This window comes from Piliocolobus tephrosceles, chromosome 14, assembly GCF_002776525.5.
Source record: "Piliocolobus tephrosceles isolate RC106 chromosome 14, ASM277652v3, whole genome shotgun sequence".
Lineage (NCBI taxonomy): Eukaryota > Metazoa > Chordata > Mammalia > Primates > Cercopithecidae > Piliocolobus > Piliocolobus tephrosceles.
The window spans coordinates 66911587-66923805 of NC_045447.1; the positions used below are offsets into that span (position 1 = coordinate 66911587).

Here is a 12219-nt window from a genome sequence, read left to right on the forward strand (position 1 = left end):
ATTTCTCTCTCTTTTTTAGTTTTTGTGATTTGAATTTCTCTCTCTCTCTTTTTTAGTTTTTATGATTTGAATTTCTCTCTCTCTCGCTCTCTGTCTCTCCAGGGGTCTCACTTTGTTGCCCAGGCTGGTTTTGAACTCCTGAGCTCAAGTGACCCCCCTGCCTCAGCCTCCTCAAGTGCTGGGATTACAGTTTTGAGCCACTATACCTGGCCTGAATCTCTTTTAAAAATAATCTTAATTTTAGATTCAGGGGTATATGTGCAGCTTTGTTAAAAGGTGTAGTATATTGCCAGATGCTGACCTTTGAGGTTTTATTGAGTCTGTCACCCAGATAGTGAATGTAGTAACCAGCAGGGAGCTTTTCAGTCCTTGCCCCTCTCTCTCCCCACTCTAGTAGTCCCCAGTGTCTATCATTCCCATCTTTGTGTGTACTCAGGAATTAGCTCCCACTATAAGTGAGAACATACTGTATTTGATTTTCTGTTTCTGTTAATTTACCTAGGATAATGACCTCTAGCTGCATCCATGTTGCTGCAAAGATATGATTTCATCATTTTTTTTATGGCTGTGTAGTATTCCATGGAGTATATGTACCACATTTTCTTTATCCAGTCCACCATTGATGGGTGCCTAGATTGATTTTGTGCCTTTGGTATTGTGAATAGTGCTCCAATGAACAGATGAGTGCAAGTGTCTTTTTAGTAGAACAATTTATTTTCCTTTGGGTTTATATGCAGTAATAGAATTGGTGGGTCAAATGGTAGTTCAAGTTTTTTTTTTTTTTGAGAAATCTCCAAGCTGCTTCCCACAGGGACTGAAATAATTTTACATTCTCACCAACAGTGAGAATTTTGGAATAATTCTCTTATTCTGTGAAAAATTATGTTGGCAATTTGATAGGAATAGCATTGAGTCTCTAGATTGCTTTGGACAGATGGACATTTTAGCAATATTGATTCTTCCAATCCATTAGTAAAGAATGTTTTTGAATTTGTTTATGTCATCTATGATTTCTTTCAGCAGTAACACAGTATTTTCAAGTGTATTTTTCAATTCATTTCCTTTTCAGAGGAAAGTCAATAGAATATCACTTTAAACCAGAGAATATTCAGGTATCTCTTGCCTTTCTCACTAAAAATGTAAGCTCCAGGAATTAAAGGAAAATCTATCAGAATTTATTTTTGACCCATTTCATTCATCTAAGATTTGGTAAATGACTTTTATGTATCAGGTTATGTACCAGTGCTAGTAAAAATGGAAAACAAGCATACAGTATGCTTCTGAGAAATCTCAGTTAAGTCTATAAAGCAAAACTCTGAACAATAGAATATGCTTTGCTATAATGTTATTACAACAGTTCCCATGAACACAAAAGAAGTTTTCAAACATCCATTAGATATTAAATAGAGCATTCTAACTTGACCTCTGTGTTTACTGAGACTGATAAAGTCCCTCTTCTATAATGGCAAAAACTGCAATTACTTTTGTGCCAGCCTAATAATAGAACATTTCTGTTTACACCATTTGGTATCTCCAACCAACCACACTTTCATCCTTATCCTCTGTTCTTCCCAAATTCTATCCATCCTTTGAGTGTGACCAATAATGGAACATTCTCTGACCAAGTTTGCTTATAGACCTTTTCCCTGAACTCATTTGAACCCAGCATTTATTCTGTGTGTTATATTAATGTATAATTCCTGGAAACATCTATTTCACTGTTTTTTTTTTTTTTTTTTTTTTTTTTATATATAGGCTGTTTAACTTTCCTAATGTTGATCTTTTCACGTGTGGATGTCATATTTTCAAAGAGCTTTTCAAAAAGCAGCTATTTTGGCAGGGCGCGGTGACTCATACCTGTAATCCCAGCACTTTGGAAGGCTGAGGCAGGTGGATCACCTGAGACCAGGAGTTCAAGACCAGCATGACCAACATGGTGAAAACCTGTCTCTACAAGAAATACAAAAATTAGCTGGGTGCGGTGGTGCGCACCCAACTACTCAGGAGGCTGAGGCAGGAGAATCACTTGAGCCTGGGAGGCAGAGGTTGCAGTGAGCCCCGATCACACCACTGCACTCCAGCCTGGGCGACATATTGAGACTCCATCTCAAAACAAAAACAACAACAACAACAACAACAACAACCACCACCACCCAGCCACCTTTGGAACACATATTTTGTCTCTTTCTAGAATTGCAAAGATTAATGCTTGCATAATTGGTACTCAGATAATTAAACAGAAGCATGTAATGAAATCGGAAACATTTAATCTCCATTGATCACCCAGTTATGATCAAATCTGATAATGCACATGTTGGCCTATTGACTGGAGGTATAGAAATATTTCTACTTAGGACTGGTGTTTATCTACAAACCTTAACTAGATTGGAAACCAGTGACTACTTTATGTAAAGCTGCAACTGCAAGTCAATATTTTTAACAGGTTAAACAAAAACTGACAAATTTTCAGATGGTTTGGAAATAAATAACATAAAATTCTAAAATGCCAAACTCTAAATGCACCGAAAATAAACAGATTTCTGAATTGGCAAAGAATATGTTGTAAAACAGAATAAAGAAAAAGCTAAGACATGTTACCTGCTGTTCTGTGGCTCCAGGGCAGAACAGTGGAGCATTCATTATCTTCAGTTAGTTTTGCAATTTTTGCACACCTGTGTATCCTACCCATCAACCCCATCAAACTATCTTTTAGGAGTAAATTTTGCTTAACATGACACTCAATGTATAGGAAACCCCCAACTAACAAGACCAACAAATCAGTTTATTTAACTCAAGAGAATTGGAATCTTACATTTGACCTGGATGCCTTCAAAAAAGGTCAAAAAATGCTCATCAAATATTCCAAATATTTACTGATAAAAACAATGGTACTAGTCATAAATGTGATGATAAGAAAAGGACAATTGTTAGTTTACTCACAGTCATAGCAATTAAATAATCATAATTCATTTAGGCCCTATTAAAGACTGTGTCTCACTCAATACATTCAAAGACCGGTATTAGAATATTGCCATTTCCAACTCCTTTTTCTCTAGTTCTATATTATCTAAGTAACTTCTTACACTCATTCATGACTCTCCTTTAGGGAGGGGATGCTTTGTTCAGCTGACTAACTGATTGCTTTATGAACTTGCTTCCAATTTTAAATGAATATTTGGTTAGTGGTCTTACTGGCATTTGAGTGGCATGAGTCGTGTGTCTTTATGCCTTGTTCTCCTGAAATGGGATGACTGTGGAGATATTACACCTGCATAATTGAGAAAACTTCCTCTGGACTTAGAGTGATCTTACAAAGACACCCATCATAGGCAAGACCTGAAGTAATTTATTTACCTCAAGAACTGGTATCAGCTACAAACATAAGCAAATATGCACATATACTAGAGCAAATATCATTTAAAAGGAAAAAGGTGCTATTTTTGCCAAATTCTATTAAACTTGAATCTCATTCGTTTTCATATTTCCTCTCTTCTTTTGCCTTTTATGTAGATATTATAAAGGAAAATACTAAATGATTTGATTATATTAAAATCTTTCCATTTTAAGATAAGTAAAACAAAAATAAGCATTAGGAAGACATTTTCAACATAAAGAAATTATATGGATGAGTAAGAAAAAAAGATCATTCTTTCCTCCCTTCCCCCTCCCCCACCTGGCCCTCCTAGGGTAAAAGACAGGTTCATAAAGTCAGAAATGCAAATTTTATTTTACTTTATTAAAATATTTTTTCCAGTTTCATTAAGGTACAATTCATCAACAGAAATTGTATATATTGAAGGTGTATAACATGATTATTTGACATATGTATGCATTGCAAAATGATGATTACAATCACGTTACCTGATGCTGTTACCTCACATAGTTACCTTTTTTTCTGTGTGTGGTAAGAACACTTAAGAGCTACTCAGGGGAAGTCAAGATGTTACTGTTGCTTGTGAGCTTGTGGCTTGACTCTGCAGGACTAGGATCTTAAAGAATGCCATAGTGGCTGAAAATGCTGGTCTGAAGGCCAAAGTCTGTCATCAAATTGAGTATTAATTTCGAGACTTCAATTTGCCATGGGACAAATTTTGAAAGGAATGGGTCAAACTGAATGAAGGCTGGGTACCTTTGGAGATATTGATAAAATTCAACGGGTTAAACCATCTCACAACAGACTTTAATGTAATTGTGGAAGCATTGAGGAAATACAAGGCAGAACTCATGGAAATCAGTGAAGATAAAACTAAAATCAGAATGTCTCTAGGTAAACTCCTCCTTGAAGTGACCGATGAGTATAAAAATGATGTAAAAAACATCTATTTATATCAAAGGCTTCCCAACTGATGCAACTGTTGATGACATAAAAGAATGATTAGAAGATAGAGGTCAAGTACTAAATATCCTGATGAGAAGAACATTGCGTAAAGCATTTAAAGGATCAGTGTTTGCTGTGTTTGGTAACAATGAATCTGCTAAAAAGTTTGTAGAGACCCCTGGCCAGAAGTACAAAGACACGGTCTGCTAATACTTCTCAAGAAATATTACTTTACTGAAAAACGTGAAGAAAGGCAACAAAGTAATATGGAGGATAAATTAAGAGCTAAACAAGAGCAAGAAGGAAAATGCAAGCTAGAAGATGCTGAAATGGAATCTCTTGAGAAAAAATATTGGATGCTTGCTGAAATTTTTGGATGACTTAGATGATCAGACCTGTAGAGAAGGTTCACACATCCTTTTCTCAAATCATGGTGAACTAAAATGGTTAGACTTTATCAGAGGTGCAAAAGAGGGAATAATTCGATTTAAAGAAAAAGTTGAGGAAGCGTTGGGAAAAGCCAAAGATGCAAATAATGGTAATCTACAATTAAGGAACAAAGAAGTGACTTGGGAAGTACTAGAAGGACAGGTGGAAAAAGAAGCATTGAAAAAAATCATAAAAGACGAACACGAATCCCCAAACAAATGGAAGCCAAAAGGTCACAGATTTAAAAGGAAAGGGTAATAAAGCTGCCTAGCCTGAGTTTGCTAAAGGAAAAGTATAGCTTCAGGGCAAGAAAATGAAATTTGTTAGTGATGATGAGCATGATGAAAATGGTGCAAGTGGACCAGTGAAAAGAGCGAGAGAAGAAACAGACAAAAAAGAACCGGCATCAAAACAACAGAAAAGAGAAAATGATGCTAGAGACCAATAGCTTAGTAAACAAATTTTAAATCCATTTTAATTAGTTTTTAAGCTGCTTTTGGTTTTGGGGTCTTTTAAAATTAAATCTACTTCAGTGTTCACCTGTAAGAAAGGAAAAGTTTTTTTTGTTGTTTAACTTGTCTTTTTTTTGTTATCCAAATGAGGATTGTTTTGAATGTATAGTTCTATTTGTTATTTCAGATGATTGAAATATCAAAGGAAGATGCATGCACTCAATTGCGTTTGTAATATGATAATATATTTTACAAACTAATAAAATGTATGCTATATAAAAAGGAAAAAGTCTATTCTCTTAGAAAATTTCAAATATACAATGCAATATTATTAACTGTTGTCGCCATGCTTTATGTTACATCCCCAGAACTATTCATCCTGTAATTGCAAGTTTGTACCTTTTGAGTAACATCTCATTTCCACTGCCCCCCTACCCTGCCAGCCTCTGGTAACTACCCTTTGACTCTCTGCTTCTGTGAGTTTGACTTTTAAAAATTCTACATATAAGTGACATCATGCAGTAGTTTTCTTTCTGTGTCTGGCTTTTTTCACTTAGCATAATCCATGCTGTTGGAAAAGGCAGCATTTTCTTGTTTTTTTTTTTTTTTAATGGCTGAATAGTATTCCGTTGTGTGTATGTATGTGTGTGTGTGTATGTATGTATACTATATTTTATATGCATCCATCTATTGATGGACACACAGGCTGTTTTCATATCTTGGCTATTAATGCTGCAATGAACATGGGGGTGCTGAGTGACCACGGCAGCTCTCATCCATTGAAAACTAACTAACTTCTCTAAAATTAACTTCTGTGTTTTCAGGGAGCAAAAGAATGTCCTGGGAAAATTTGAGAGGAATTTAACAAAAAGGGTGGAAGCATTTTAAGAAAGAAGCTTGTGAGTCTCTTGGGAAAACAATATTTTAAAAAATCCAAACTGTAAGATAGCAGACAAAAACATACATAAAATGTTCAGAGGAAATGCTGTAAACATTTTTTACTTAATTACTGGTTCAATATCTGTCAGATTAACACCCTTCCCTCACCCTGCCTTATATTGCTTTGAAAATGAGGGCAGGGATGAGTGAAGCAGCAGACATAAATCAGAGATATTTTCTTGAAGATTTAGGAGAAAATGTTTTGTCTAAAGCCAAATATCTATAATCTCTGCTTTGATTACAAATAAAAAAGCAATTTTTCAAGAAGTCACTTTGCTGATAAACCCACTCTTTATTTCTTTTTAAAACATGATTAAAAATCCTTTTTAAATGACAGTCTACAAGGAATGTTGAAATGTCTTGGACTATCTAAAAGCTTCCAGCTGCTTTCTTAAGTTTAAAATATTTTCTTAAAGGGGATTTCCAGCCTGTTGGCAGCAACAAGACAGAACTTCTCTAGTTTTTTCCTTTGTTTCTGTTTCGATTTTTGGATTTCACAGTTTGCTTAGGAGAGACAATAAAATGCATTCATTTAGAAATTTATATTCTTAATTGCTTACTAAAAGTATATTTTACATTAGTTTGAAGTTGTTCAAGTTAGTGGAGAATGATACATTAAGATACAACATTCCCGAAAAGCTTCATGACATTGGTTGTGGCAATGATTATTGGATATGACAGTAAAAGCACTGACAACAAAGGCAAAAATAAGCGAGTGGGACCACATCAAACTAAAAACTTCACAGCAAAGGAAACACTCAAGAGTTGATAAGGCAACCTATGGAAAGGGAGAATAGATTTGCAAACCATAGGTATAGTGAAAGATTAATATCAAAACTATATAAGGAATTCCTACAACTTAATAGGAAAAACCCTAATAACTCAATTTAAAAATGAGCAAATGACTTGAATAGACATTTTTCCAAAGGAGACATACAAACGGCCAGCTATATGAGAAAGCACTCAACATCACTAATCAGGAAAATTCAAATCAAACTGCAGTGAGATATCAGCTCACACCTGTTTCTATGCCCATTTTATATATTTATAAGTATGTATATATAAAGATAAATGTTGGTAAAGATGTGGAGAAGCTGGAACCATTGTGCACTGTTGGTAGGAATGTAAAGTAGTGCAACTGCTATGGATAACAATATAGAGGTTCCTCAAAAATTTAAAAATAGGACTACCATATAATACAGAAATTTCTCTTCTGGGTATTTAACCAAAAAAACTGAGACCAGATCATTGAAGAAATATTTGAACTCCCATGTTCATTGCAGCATTATTAGCAATAGCCAAGATATGAAATAACGTAAGCATTTATTGACAGATGAATGGATAAAGAAAATGTGACATGCACACATGGTGGAATATTTTTCAGCCTCCAAAAGGAAGGAAATCTTGCAATAGCAACAGCATGGATAAACCTGGAGAACACTATGCTAACTGAAATAAACCAGTCACAGAAGGACAAATGCCGTGTGATTCCACTTATATGAGATATCTAAAATAAACAAACTTATAGAAGGAGAGAGTAGAATAGTAGTTGCCAGGGACTAGTGGAAGTGGGAAAAGGGGAGTTGCCATTCAATGAAGTTAGAGTTTCCATTATGCAAGGTGAGTAAGTTCTAGAGAGCTTCTCTACAACATTGTGTCTACAGTTAACAATACTGTATTGTATGCTTAAAAGTGAGTTAAAAGGGCAGATTTCATGTTAAATGTTCTTAATACAATAAAAAATGACAAATGTTACACAACAGTTTACAAATGTATAAAATCTTCTTTGGAATATAATATTGGTGAAATTAGTTTGCAATTACAGTTGTCTATATACTATGCAAATCTCTCAGAGAATATTATTTGATAAGTCTTACAAAATGCAGTTTGTTTTGATGTTACATATGAAATTCTTGTATCTTACCTTTTATGAAAAGTAAAAAAGTCTGATAGAACATATCTGAAAATTCTGAGAAAAGACACAAGTTTTCTCTGCTGAAGTTTAGACAGTTAGAACTAGAAGGAATGTATAGTATTTTGCCAAAAGATGTCACATATAGAGTTAGAGATTAAACTAGGGTAAGAAACAATTAGGTGTCTTGCTTGGAGCTCATAAGAGGTTATAAGTTTTAAACTTGTTGGCCATCAAAGGAAAAAAAAGTAATTTCTGGATTTATGGAGGTAAACCATAGAAAACAAAGATATAGTGTGACTCACTAAATTTTCTTTAATCCAGGTCCTAAAACCTGATTAGCAAACATGAAGACTAAAGTTAACATTACATACCAAAGATTAAGAAAGTATTTCTCCTGTGCCTCCCCCATAGTAGAGGTACCAGTTGTATCTCCTCCCCCATATATTTTCTCTTAATAGAGAATCAGCAAAATTTTGGGCTCTTTCTTTTGACAGAAGCTGCCTTGGGTTAGCAATTCAACACTGAACAGAGAGTGGGCCAGTTAGATTGTCTCACTCACAAATTCCAGAGTAAAGTCATGGGGAGAATGAATCAATAATCTGTGGAGAATTGAAGTGGAAAATTCTGCATGCACCAAGATTAAGGATGCCATTTTAGATTGATTTTGATGGTGAGCAAAGCAATCAGTCCACGGAAGAAGAAATAACCCAGGAAGAGTAGAGATAAGAGATGTCACAACTGCAGAGACAGATAGAAAATTACTGCCATCAAGATATTACTTTTCAAATCAACAAAGGTTTACTGGGTACTTTAGGACTGTACTCGCAAGCTGGGCAAGAGTTGGGATATGTGGTAGGCTGATAATCAATCCCAAAGATCTGTCCATGTTCTAGTCCCTGGAACCTGTGAATACAGCCTTATTTGGAAAAAAAGCTCTTTGTAGATTTGATAAGGATTTTGAGATGAAGAGATTATTCAGGGAAACCCTAAATGCCATCACAAGTGTCTTCATAAAAGAGAGGCAGAAGGAAATTAGACACACTCAGAAAAGGAGGAGGCAATGTGACCATGGAGGCAGAGACTGGAGTGATGTGGCCTCAAGTCAAGGAAGCTGACAGCCACCAGAAGCCAGGGGGTCAGGGAACAGATTCTCTCCTAGAGACTCCAAAGAAAGTGTGACTCTGATGACATTGATTTTGGCTCAATGATTTCAGACTTCTGGAATTGAAGAGAATAAATTAGAGGTTGGAAAGAATAAATTTCTGTTGGTTTAAGCCACTAACTTTGTGGTAATTTGTTACTACAAAGCTATGGGAAGCTAATGTAGGGTTTTTGGCAGCATTAAATAAAAGATATGTTCTGCTCTCAAGGAGTTTAGAATCAGTGAGGTTAGAAAAACAGCACTCAACCTAAAAAAAGTAATTATTTATTAGAGGAGTTAGTTGACAAAGGGCTATGACAAAAGAACAAACATGTGATTGCTTCTAGTGAATTCTAAGACATTGTGATAGAGATGGTATTAATACTGGGCCCTGAAGCCAAATATAATTAGTTTGAACCAAGAATATTTTAAAATTTCAGTGACAAAACCCCTAAGTGCATGATCAGTACATTATAACTTCTCTCCTACTCAAATGAAAATAGTGTATGGTGTATGTATAAAAAACAGAGATCAAAATTGAAATGAAATATCCCTTGTAAGATGCTAGGCAGGTCTATGAGTAATGATCACTATGTCCAGTGATAAAAGTATGGCTGTCTATCAAACCTTTGCATTAAAAAATTCTCAAAATGTATAGAATAGATTTAAAAAAATAACATTTTTTTCAAATTTGATTTAAATTTTGGTTTCCTTTCCCCCCAAAGTTGTGAAAATGCACATTTGACATTAAACCTGAAACTGACTTTTCCTACCCTCTCTAACTTTGCATTATTTCGATATTTTTTTATGGCTATTTAAGTTTTCTTTACAGGAGAGAAGAAAGGGCTACATGTTTACTGAAAAATTAAATCAAATGCAAATGACCACATTTGTTGGGAAGGAATCAAATTCAGACTAATAATAATTTAAGAAGCATTACTTTCTAATCTTCAAGCTGAGGGACTCCTGTTTTGTTGAAATGCTGGGACTGAAAATTCTGTAATGGTGAATTCATAGAAATTTGTGAGCAAGGAGTGCTACCTTCCTGCTACCTTCCAGGGCTGCTTTCTGGTCATATCTGTCAGCTCAATTCCTAGTATATTAAGCTGATCCTTTTCAGAAAGGATTTAACAAGTAATATGCTTAGATTAAATAGTGCCAACATAGTATTACACATGGAAATTCCCAGCAATTCTGAGACAAATTTGGGTTGGGTAAGATAAAAAGATATAAGTCAAAATTCCTCAGAAACTATTACCAAGATAAAACACCACTGCTCCAAAACAAAAAGAAAACAAAGCACATTAGCTCTGGTAGACATTATAATGCTTACCAATATCCAGTTCTGTTTTCTTCTTGGGCTTAGGGGAAACTACTCCTCCCAGCACCCTTGCAGTGGTGTGTGGCCTTTGACTAGTTTTTGTCCATAGAATGTGAACAGAAACATCTCTCTGAGATTTTCCAGTATTCTCACTCTTTCACTAAAAGGTGTTCTGAAACCACATTTTCCATAGTTAAGTTTCCATCAGGTGGAGATTGTGTGGAGTAGGGCAAAATACAATGTACTGGACATTCAGAGTTAACAAGAAATGTAACTTCATTGTATTAAGACCCTTAGATATCAAAGTTAAATTGTTACTGCAATATAACCTAGGTTATTCTAAGGAACATATCAGTTAACCAAAACAAACAGACATAAAAATTATATGTAGAACAAACCAGAAAGACAGTTATTTCAGTTTAAGTAGTGTGACTGCATGTTTTTTCTGTTTTAGGTTTGAACATATATACATGGTACTTTTATAAATGAACAAATTATACTCCAAAAAGTGATTATGTATAAAATCCTCCTGAGCATAAAGTGAAAACAACCACTTTTTATTCTTAGATATTTGTATTCCCTCTTCCAGTCATAATCCTAGATGTTTGCAAGTAGAATAAACTCTAAAGGTGAGCTGGTTTTTATCCATCATAAAATTGTAGATTTCTTATTGATGGCATCCTCCATGTAGTTCCTTAAGTTGTTCCTTCAATCTTCAGTTATTTCCCAGCATGTTGACACTCAGGTTATTTCATTAGTTCTGCAATCCTGTTTTATACGATGAATAGAGGAAATTGTTTGAAACTAGTTACCGAAGCTTGTCTTGATCTTATTCTAAGTCATGGAAAATCCCCCTGGGTTCTCTGCTAAGGGGCCTGGCATGACGTGAAGCTTTGCTACTTGCCTGGAAACAGCAATTTCACCTTTTGAGTAAGAATAATCAGCAGTTTATGAATGTTTGTACATCTGTGTGTACGTGTGTGTGTGTGCCTGTGTGCGTTTGTACATGCGTGTATAATGGAATATCTTGGATTTTGTAAAACAATACAATTTCAACACTCCCTCTGTAGTTGACAAATGCTGTGTATTGCCTCTCTATCCCCAACTTGTCATTTCTACCTTTTTAGGTTAGTAGAGTAAGTGAGTTGTATTAAAAATTAAGCTTTAATAGTTAAGTATGTAAACTATAGCAGACATTTAAGTAACCACCGTTAGTATCTGGAAGCTATAAACACTCTCCAAATCCATGAAAAATTACAAACAAACCAACAGAAAAATTGACAAAATATGTGAATAAATAATCTACAAATGAAGAAACTAGAATGCTCATTACACATATAAAACGATGTTTAATTTCACTAGTAATTAGAAGAATGCAACAGTTAAGTATCATTTTGTAGACATGAGGTTAGACATAATGATAAAATCTGATAATGCTTAGCACCCCAAAACAACCAAATTCTTAATACATTGTTATTATAATGGAGTGAACATTGGCACAACAAAGTGAAAGAAAAAGTTGGAATTATTTACTGTTATGGGTTGAACTGTATTCACCCCAGAAAAGGCATGTTGAAATCCTTATCTCCAGTACCTCATAATGTGACTTCATTTGGAAATACAGTCATTGCAGATATAATTAGTTAATATGATGCTATACTAGATTAGGGTGGGCCCCTAATCCAACAGGACTGACACCCACAT

General features: G+C 34.8%; 1 pseudogene; it reads left to right on the forward strand.

The window, feature by feature from the left end:
• The window catches only part of LOC111543241, a 26186-nt pseudogene extending 20991 nt beyond the window's left edge, over nt 1-5195 (forward strand).
• Nucleotides 5196-12219: the final 7024 nt, after the last annotated feature.